The sequence below is a fragment of the Piliocolobus tephrosceles genome, chromosome 19 (genome assembly GCF_002776525.5).
Source record: "Piliocolobus tephrosceles isolate RC106 chromosome 19, ASM277652v3, whole genome shotgun sequence".
Lineage (NCBI taxonomy): Eukaryota > Metazoa > Chordata > Mammalia > Primates > Cercopithecidae > Piliocolobus > Piliocolobus tephrosceles.
This window is the reverse complement of record NC_045452.1, coordinates 390,995-401,244: the sequence shown is the minus strand read 5'-3', so window position 1 is coordinate 401,244 and position 10,250 is coordinate 390,995. Positions and strand designations below refer to the sequence as shown.

The 10,250-nt window shown below is 56.5% G+C and overlaps 1 protein-coding gene across 2 annotated transcripts in view; it reads left to right on the top strand.

Moving 5' to 3' along the window:
• Positions 1–256: 256 nt before the first annotated feature.
• The window catches only part of HIC2 (HIC ZBTB transcriptional repressor 2), a 40,020-nt gene continuing 30,026 nt past the window's right edge, over positions 257–10,250 (top strand). Inside the window, exon 1 of one of the 2 annotated variants that reach the window (XM_023197970.2) lies at positions 257–462. The gene's annotated coding sequence lies outside the window, so the exon portion shown is untranslated. Of the gene's footprint in view, positions 463–3,534; positions 3,641–10,250 lie in introns of those variants that run through there. The other variant, XM_023197971.2, reaches the window with a different exon arrangement.

The following is a 10,250-nucleotide window of genomic DNA, read 5'->3' as shown; positions in this document are numbered from 1 at the left end:
GGGGCGAGTTCGCGGTCCTGCCCTGGCGCTTGAGGTCGGGATCCGGTTAGATGTCCGGGGTCTGGGTCCCCGGCTCCTCCCGCGCTCCCCTCCCCCACGGCGCCGGACCCCGGCAGCCCGCCCCGCCTAGTACTCGGACCGCTTGCCGGCGCCGGCCCCGCCCCCGCAGGCCCCGCCCCGGTTCGCAGGCCCCGCCCCTAGCGCCCCCTGGCCCCGCCCCGCTGCTCGTCCATTCAGCTGTGGGTCAGGGGTGAGCGGGCGGCGCCGACGTCACAAGCTTCCAAGATGGCGCTGGGCGGGCGGCTGTGAGCGGCGCTCGGGGCGCGCTGGGCGGGGAGCCGAGCCGGGCCGGCGGCAGACGGACGGGGCGGACGCGTGCGGCGCGAGCCGGGCGCTGAGGACAAGGGCCGCTGGTAGGGCCGGCCGGCCGGCGGGCGGAGCGCCGCCGCCGACGCACACGAGGTGAGGGGCGGCCTTCGGGGGCGGGGGTCGCGGTGCGCTGGCGGGGGCCGCGGGCCGGGCGCGTCCCCAGAGAGAGGGGCGTGGGCGCGCGCGCGCCCGGGCGACGTGGGACCGCGCGTGGGGGACGCGCTCGCGTCTGGCGGGCCTGGGCGGGGGCGCACGCGGGACCCCTGGCAGGCCCGGGCTTTGTGGGCCACATACCCGGAGGGGCGCGAGCGGTGGGGCACCCGGGGCACAAAGCCCACGGGGCCGCGCCAGGCCCAGGAGGCGCGGGTCTGCGGAGCGGGGGTCGGCGGGCGAGCGGGCGCCGGCTCTTTGTGCCTTTTCATTAGCAATCTAATCCGAACAGCGTCGGGCGAGCTGCGCTGCCTGACAGGCGGGAGGGCTCCCATTATGCAAACGGCCCTGCGCCCGCGGCCGCCCCCTCGCTGGAGGATTTTGCGATTTCCAGAACTGCGGTCTTGCACTGTCTGCGGTCTCCTTTCCTCTTGCCTCCTCCCCGGGGGAAGACTGGCCACGGCAGGGCCAGGGGCGGGCCTGGAGGGGCCGCTCCCAGAGGGCCAGGCTCTGCGGCTGGTGGGCTCGCTGCCCTGCCCCCAGACCTCTCCTGTAGGCAGCCGCTTGGCAGGAAGAGAGATGGGCTTGGGGGAGGGGGTCGGCTGGCAGGGGGAAGGGACCGGCTGGCTGAGGGAGGGGGCTGAGGGGCCCCAGCTTGTCACTCTCTGTTTATCTTCCAAGATGGTTCATATTCACACAGGCCTGGGTGTGTGCGTGGTGGGGGGGAATGCCTCTCCCTGGGGGGCAGTGACTTACGGGGAGGAGGGAATGAGGCCAGATAATGCTCCCAACGGCCCCACCCAGAACTGCCTGGGACTGCCTGTGTAAGGGAGCCCAATGCTGAGCCGGATGGGTTGGAGCGGCGTTAAAGTTATTTATCCATGTCTTCTATCCCCTGCACCCCTAATCTTTTCTAGTAGGAGTTGCCAAGCACATCTGGAAAGCTATGTTCCCGACCCCCCACTCCCCCAGCAGCCGGAGGGGTGTAACCCAGGGAAGCCACCCCTCTGACATATGTGCTGGGGGGAGGGGCAGAGCCTTGCCCATAGGAATCCTGTGGCGGTGGGTTGTTGACTGATGTGGGGATTGCTGTGTCTCTTGTGCTGTCGAAGAGCTGGCAGGTAGTTGGGGGGCCTTGGGAGCTCCTAGGCTGAACTTGAGGCTGTCCTTCAAGGATCCAGGATGGAGGGATGGAGCTGGGTCACTCAAACCTAAGGCCTTTCTGGGTCTAGCATTTATTGCTTCCTGGTTTCTGGCTTTGCTTCTTTTCCTCCATTCTCATCTGCCAGTGTCTGGACTCCCTGGGCCTTCAAGCAGATATTTTCAGGAGCACAGGCCATGTGGTTGGTCTGGAGCCCTGTGGCAAGGAGAGTGTGCATGCTTGGTGGAGCAGGGTTGTTGGAGTAGTCTGAAAAACAGATGAGCTGGCCTCTGGAGACAAAACTGTGTGGCGAGACTGCTGGTTTAGTGGGTTCTGAACACCAAGAACAGGGCTGGGAGTCTGATGCTTGGGGGCTGAACTGAGTCCTGTGGCCCAGAATTGTTGCCTGGAAGTGAACGTTCCGTCTTGTGCCATTGAGATTGTGAAGATCTCTAGGTCCCACAGGACAAGCAATAGACTTGGAAGGCTGGGAAGAGGCTCCCCAGCTGCCTGCCTTAGGAGGTCAGGGCTCTCAGGTGGGTCGGCAGGCCAGTGTCGGGTTGGGGGAGGGAGGTTGTAGAGTGCCTGTAGCCCAGCTTTTCTGGCCAGTTGGCTCTGAGTGTTGCTGTGTGCCCAGCAACCTCTCCCTGCGGTGTTTTTCTGCCAGTTGTTGGAACTTGTAGATTAGTCACTGAGGTTTTACGACCGATTCCTGAAAAGAAAAATCTCCCTCTGGTTGCTGGCTCTGTGTAGAGGAAGAAGCAGCCCGAGGGAGTCAGGCCTTTAATTAAAGCAAAACCGAAATGATTGTGAAGTTGCTGGAAGGAGAAGAGAAGGCGCAGGTGGGGCAGGGTGATGAGTCCTGATGAGTCCTGTTGTGCTGCATGATACCTGCTCTGGGGACAGGTAGGCACGATCCCATCCTCGATCCTCCGTCTTGGCCAGCAGCCCAGCCTTCTCCACAAGCTGCAGTCCTGGATTAATCCTCACGTAGTGTTTTCTTTCCGTAGATCAGATTTCTCATTTTGTTAATAAGCGCAGCCTCCCGTCCACTTGAAGTCAGCTGTTGTGGACGAGGAGCAACAGGGTTTTGCATTATTGAGCTGATAGCCTGCTGCCTTCCTCCAGTCCTTATTGTTTGCGGGGTCAGATCTGAGGGGTGGGGGAAGTGCCATTTAATCAGCAGCTAGCCCCTGGAGAAGAGCTGGCGGGGCAGTTCTGGAGAGTGAGAGCCGTGAGGAAGGAATAAAGTTCAGTTTACCCAGGGGACTTGTGGTTCCAACCTTATTGCTTGGTCTGTTGGCCTTGAGCAGTCAGCCCCACCCCATACCTTGTCTTGCCTGCTGCCCCCAGTACCTGATCCCTGGGAGAGTGGGGTGCTTCTTCCTGGGGTGCTCTTGCTGGCCTGGGAGGCAGCTTTCACCACGGGAAGAAAGAACAAACTAGGTTCCTCCCCTCTTGTCTCCTCTGAGCCTGGCCGAGGAGGGACTGCTGTGGGGCAGTGAGAGGGGAACTGGACTTGGTCGCAAAGTCTGTAGTGCATTGCTGGCTCTGCCATTTACTCCCGTTGTGACCTTGGGCAGTGATTGACTCTCCTGCCTCGTTTCTACAATGGGAACAGAACTTGAGTTTACATTCATGTATCACTGTTTTCTGGAGCTCGGCCTAGGGAATTTAGACACTCAACAAATGATTATAAGATGGGGTGATAAGGGCTGGCATCTAGCGGAGCGCAGAGGGCATAGCGGTGGTGTGGGAGGAGCCGGCTGTGGGCTGGCTGAGAGCCCTGGATGCCATGTGGGTTGGGTTGGCCTGGAGGGGAGGGGTTTTAACCAGGAAGTGACTGCTGCTGGGTTTTAAAAGGCAGTGGTAGGGTAGAGGGTGACAGGGGAGACAGCTGGAGAGCACTGAGGACGCGGACCCACAGATACTGTGTGAGCTGGGAAGCCCGCTTGGAAGACCCCACTGCCAGCCAGGCATGTATGCGGCTCTTTTTCAAGCTTTTTATTCATTCTGCCACATTTTCTGAGCACAAACTCAGTGCCTGGCCCCCTTGGTTCAGACCAAATCTTGTTGGCCCCTGCTTTCTGGCGCTCACAGACTTGCCTGGGTGGAGTGATAGAGGCGCTTGCAGTTCAGCACGCGGTCTGGTCTCCTCTAGAGGAGTGAAGGAGCTGCTTTGGAAGCTCAGTAGCTTGCTTGGGGGCTGGAGGGTAAGTGCCGTTGACTCCACCGCCTGTGGAGGCCCATATAGTGTGGTGTCTGGAGAGATTTGAGATCCCACTAGGGAGGAGTGGGGCTGAAAGCCCCCTCCCTAAGAGAGGTCCTGGCTCCCATTTAGGGGCTTCTGAACCAGCCCTTCCAGTTTGACTCTGCCTGGCACCACCAGGGTTCGCTTCCTGCTGGGAGGGGCCTTGCCCTAAGGGTTAGGGACCTGAGCAGGGGGAGGGCTCCTAGGAGAGACTGGGCCCCAGGGACTGAGGGACTGCAGGCTTGCTTGCCTTGAGCCCAGTTTTAGCTGGGAGTGGCAAAGCAAGAAAAGCTGGTGGGGGTGGGAGCTGTGTGTGGGCCCCCAGTGAGCTTGATAAGGGAGGGAAGGCTGGGAGCTGGTTCCAGCCCGCCACAGTTCTGGAGGGAAGGGCCAGACTGCCTGAGAGGGGTGTGGCAGCACTGAGTGCGGAGAGGGACCCTAAGAAACTGCTTGGGACCCTCGGGAAGGTGGCCAGGCTTTGGGGATGCCCTCCTTCTGACTATTCTATTTTCCTGTCTCTTTCTTTCTTTCTTTTTGTGGTAATGTTAGTGGGTGGAGAGTGGGAATGCAGCCTCAGTGTTAGAACAGGGGGACTTGGGGTTCTTCTGATGGTGAGAGGGAACAGGGATGGGTCAGCCAGATGCCTCTAACCTAGAGGCGGCTGTTTTTTGTGAGGTGGGTGGCGCATCGTAGGATCTTAGGTGCATGTTCTCTGTTTAGGGGTGATCACACACGGGGTGTGGTGAGGAGGGGGTGTGTGGAGTCCCCAGCCTTCCTGTGGCAGTTCCCAGTGTGACTAAAAGAAGGCAGGGATTGGGTTTGGTTAGGTGGGTGCTTCCAGGTGAGAGCTGGCCTGCTATGGAAATGGAAGAGCTCCTGGCTCTGGCGGGGGTGTGGCTGCTGTACAGACTTGTCCCCTGCCGTCCTGTGCTATTGCCCTGCGGCTTGGGCTTCGGCTTCATTCCTCTGGATGGGTGGGTTCTCTCTGGCAAGTGTGGGAAGGGGCCGCTCCCATTACCACACTGAGGCCTGAGCCCCTTTGAGGGGGAGGATCTGTTGCATGGCCTTTGCAGCCCTCTCACCCCTGCTGCAGTGCGGGAGGTGAGGCCGCAGCACTTGGGAGATGGTAAGCTGTTGGTGAGCTCTCATTCACAAAGGAAGGGAGAAGGGAGAGTGGGGCCTGGGACTTTGGTGACTTGTCCTTGTGTGGACACAGTGGGGCTTTTCTGGGTGATGAGTGCAGGCTGCACATTCACCCAGCACATGCTGTTGCTCATGCTGCCTGGCAGAGGCCTGCCTGCTGGTGCCCTGGTTCTCACCTGAGGCTATACCTGTCTCTGGGGTGGGCCCAAGGCACTAGCTTTTTCTGAAGCTTTTGAAGTGAACCTAGTGTGCAGCATAGTTTGAGAACCGCTTCTCTAGCAGGTGATGCATCTTTGTTGATAATTAGAATCCACAGGCGGAAGGATGAGTAGCCCGAGCAGCCCGCGCTTTTACCTGCGGTGCTCACTAACTGCTTTACTCCGAGGACCTGGCGGGGTCAGCAGTTACCCAGTGAATGAATTGGTAGAATCAATCATGCCGATTCTTGGGTAGTTACTGGGCACAAAGGGTGAACAGCAGGAGGAACCTAGACCTTGTGCACTGGGGGCTTCTCCTGGGAGGTCCTCTGGAGGTGGGTCCTACTAACCCTGTAGCATGGGCTTTTGGAGTCTGCCTGGCCTGCTTTCCTGGCTGCATTCTTGGGCTCTCGTTGGCCTGTATGTAGTCTGGTGGGGCCTCACATAGTGCAGTTTGGGTTGAGCGGAGGTGGCCAATAATGGGAGCCCCTGGGACTCCTGGGATCTCTGCCTTCTTCTCCCTGGAAGAGAAGAGATTTGTCCCTGAAGTTGGTTTCCTGGGCTGTGTTATCTGGGCAAGGTATATGAGGCCACTAATAGGGGCAGAGAAGGAAGAGTGGGAGGGGACTGAAGGGGGTGGGACGGGACAGGAGGCAGAGCTTCAGGTAGGGCCTGGCTGGGCCTGGCCCCCTTTGTTGGAACAGAACAATGGGTTGTTCTGGGATTTTGTTTGTATTTGAGGGAGAGAGGCTATAAGACAGCTCCTGCCAGCTAGGAGCAGCCTATCATGTGAGGGGACAGGTAAGGCCCTTGGGTGTGTTTCTGGTCAGCATCCTGGGTAGGAAGTCTTGCCCTTTAGAGAAGGGACAGCATCCTGGCCAGGCTCAGTAGAGGAGATGGGAAAAGGGGCTGAGAAGGAAGGGGTGGTGCACATGTTGGTAGCTGGGCCTAGGTAGTCCTGTCCTGAGTGAGTGATCTGGGGATGGATTCCTGCCCTAGGTCTTGTGCCCCTTCACTCCAGCCCTCTCTGGGACCCCATGGCCCTTCCCCTTTGTGGAAGCAGCTGCTGTTATAGTTTCTGTCTGGCTTTTGCCAGGGAACTTGGCTTGGAAGATGGGAGGAGGATGGTCCCCACAGAGTTCCGACAGAAGGCCAGGAAGGTAGTGGTGAAGAGGTAAGCACTCATCCTGGGCTCGTTCCTGGGCTCAGCCTGGCAGTGGGCATTTTACACCCGATTCAGTTATCAGAACACACCGGTGCGGTCCTCATCATTTTGTCAGTCCTCATTGTACAAGTGGCTCAGAGAAGTTAAAGAGTCATACGTCTAGAGAGTGGGTGGAGGAGCTCCAGGTGAAGTGTGTGAAAGCCTTGGACACATTTGTGAGTGAGGACTCCTTACTCTGTGCAGTGCTTGGGCTGGAGGGCAGCTGAGATTTTCATTTTGAGTGGGGTAGTGGGATGGCTGCTCTGGACAAAGCCAGGGAGTCTGGCTCCCAGAGTGGGAAGGTGGTCCCCTGCAGGTCCCCTGCTCCTCCCCAAGGACCAGGGGCCAGAGAGCATTCTCTGGGTTGTCCTCATCCTTCCAGTCACACGCAGCTCCTTACTGTCTGGTATGTGGGAATCTTCTGCCCCACGGCATCCTGTGCCTTCGCGGAACACCTCCAGGAGAGCCATGTGGGGGATGGTCTGGACGTTGCAGGGACCAGAGCTGAGCTCTTGAGATTCTTTGAGTGTGGACAAACGAGGTGCCCTCGGTGGTGTGGGGACGCAGGCAGGGTAGCTCCTCTGGGTGACTCTTGGTAGGTTGTCTTCTGGTAGATGGACTGGGGGTACGGGTTCTGGTGCTTCAAGGTGGTTGTCCTCTGACTGTGAACCAGATCCCAGGGACCAGGCGGCAGCCCCGAAGGGAGAGGGTTGTAGAGGGTTGTTGCCAAAGTCTCACATTCCAGGCATGTGTTGATGCTGATAAGGCAGCAGGGCTGGCTTAGCTGCTTTGGGCAGGAGGGGACTTTGACTTCATGCCCCCAGCAGGCAGCATGCACATCTTGCTTCCTGGTAGCACCCCTCCCCCACTAACCCCCTCTGCTTCCAGGTGCAGGGCCCCAGCAGGGTCCTGGTCACACACCCTGCAGGGGCAGTGCCGCTCTCAGCAGCGTTGCTGGCTTAGAGGCAGGCCTCTGGAGGCCTATTGATGGATTCTGCCAGCACTGCCTCTTAGAGTATTCGAGGATGCCATTGGAAATGTCACTTCCTTTTATTTGCTGAAATTTGTTACTCTCAGATTTGGCAGTAGGCCCCTTGTCCAAGATTTCAGCTTTTGGGAAACTTCAGTTTTGTGGAAGGATGACTCCTGCTTCCTCTGTGGGCCAGTCTCTTAACCTCTCCAGGCCTCATTCTCCTTGCCTATAAATTAGTTGTTAGACTCAAAGTTGTTTGCAGACCCTGGGGATCCCCAATACCTTTTTCAGTATATTTAAAAGTTACGCCGGGCGCGGTGGCTCAAGCCTGTAATCCCAGCACTTTGGGAGGCCGAGACGGGCGGATCACGAGGTCAGGAGATCGAGACCATCCTGGCTAACACAGTGAAACCCCGTCTCTACTAAAAATACAAAAACTAGCCGGGTGAGGTGGCGGGCGCCTGTAGTCCCAGCTACTCTGGAGGCTGAGGCAGGAGAATGGCGTAAACCCGGGAGGCGGAGCTTGCAGTGAGCTGAGATCGGGCCACTGCACTCCAGTCCGGGCGACAGAGCGAGACTCCGCCTCAAAAAAAAAATAAAAAATAAAAAAAAATAAAAGTTACGAGGTCGGACGGGGTGGCTCACGCCTATAGTCCCAGCACTTTGGAAGGCCAAGGCGGGTGGATCATCTGAGGTCGGGAGTTCCAGACCAGCCTGGCCAATATGGTGAAACCCTTCCTCCCCTAAAAACAAAAATTAGCCACGTGTGGTGGCACATGCCTGTAAGTCCCAGCTACTCAGGAGGCTGAGGCAGGAGAATGACTTGAACCTGGGAGGCAGAGATTGCAGTGAGTCAAGATTTTGCCACTGCACTCCAGCCTGGGTGACAGAGTGAGACTCCCATCTCAAAAAAAAAAAAAAAAAAAAAAAAGTTGCTGGCCCCTGCCCTGGGTGGACACTTGCACTGCCAGAGTTGTGTTCCCCACTGTGAGCCAGCACTGGGAGCTGAGACCCACCAGTTCTACACATATCCAGGGGAGGCAGTACAGATGACTGAATATTAAATCTAGACCTTTAATTACACATCTTTTTACTTTTCTGTGTGATGAAATAGGAAGGATACATGAGGCATTTTTTTGAGATGGAGTCTCGCTGTTGCCTAGGCTGGAGTGCAGTGGTACGATCTCAGTTCGCTGCAACCTCCGCCTCCTGGGTTCAAGTCATGCTCGTGCCTCAGCCTCCCGAGTAGCTGGGATTACAGGCACCCACCACCGTGCCTGGTTAATGTTTTATATTTTTAATAGAGTCTGGGTTTTGCCATGTTGGCCAGACTGGTCTTGAACTTCTGATCTCAGGTGATCCGCCCGCCCTGGCCTCCCAAAGTGCTGGGATTACAGGCATTAGCCACCATGCCTGGAGGCTTTAAAAATTTTTTTTTGTTTTTTCTGTTTTTTTTGGTGATAGGGTCTCCCTCAGTTGCCTAGGCTGGAGTGCAGTGATGATGTAATCATGGCTTAGTGCAGCCTCACCTTCTGGGCTCAAATGATCCTCCTGCATAAGCCTCCCCAGTAGTTTGGACCACAGTCATGCCCACACCCAGCTAATTTTTTTTTTTTAGAGGTGATCTTGAACTCCTAGGCTCAGCCAGTCCTCCTACCACGACCTCCTAAAGTGTTGGGATTACAGGTGTTGAGCCACTGTGCCCAGCCTACTTAGCAACTTTGTTTTTTTTGAGATGGAGTCTCTCTTGCCCAGACTGGAGTGCAGTGGCACAATCTTGGCTCACTGCAACCTCTGCTTCCCGAGTTCAAGCAATTCTACTGCCTCAGCCTCCGAAGTAGCTGAGATTATAGGTTCGTGCCACCACGCCTGGCTAATTTTTGTATTTTTAGTAGAGACTGGGCTTCTCCATATTGGTCAGGCTGGTCTCGAACTCCTGACCTTGTGATCGCCCGCCTTGGCCTCCCAAAGTGCTGGGATTACAGACGTGAGCCACCGCACCTGGCCTACATAGCAACTTTTGTTTTTTCCTTGAAACGGGGTCTCGCTCTGTTGCCCAGGCTGGAGTACAGTGGCGCAGTTCTCCTGCCTCAGCCTCCCGAGTAGCTGGGATTACAGGCATCTGCCACCACACCTGGCTAATTGTTGTATTTTTAGTAGAGACGGGGTTTCACCACATTAGCCAGGCTGGTCTCAAACTCCTGACCTCAGGTGATCCGCCTGCCTCGGCCCCCCAAAGTGCTGGGATTGAAGGTGGGAGCCACTGCGCCTGGCCCATAACAACTTTTAAAAAACTCATTTGTCAAGCTTTAGTGTACTATCAATGAAGAATAGACACACAATTATCTGAAAAAGTTATTAAAATACTCCTTCCTTTTTTCTGTGTAAGGCCAAATTTCTTGAAAGACTTTAATCAAAACCACATATCCTAACAGACTGAATGCAGGAGATACAATCCAGCTACTTCTGTTAGACCAGACATTAAAGAGATTTATAAAAGTGTAAAGCAACGCTATCTTTTTTTTTTTTTTTTTTGAGATGGAGTCTTGCTGTGTCGCCAAGCTATAGTGCAGTGGCACGATCTCTGCTCACTGCAACACTCACCTCCTGGATTCAAGTGATTCTCCTGCCTCAGCCTCCCGAGTAGCTACAGGTGCGCGCCACGACACCCAGCTAGTTTTTGTATATGTATATATATATTTTTTTGTAGAGATGGGGTTTCACCTGTTGGCCAGGATGGTGTGGATCTCTTGACCTCGTGATCTGCCCGCCTTGGCCTCCCAGAGTGCTGGGATTGCAAGTGTGAACCACCATGCTTGGCC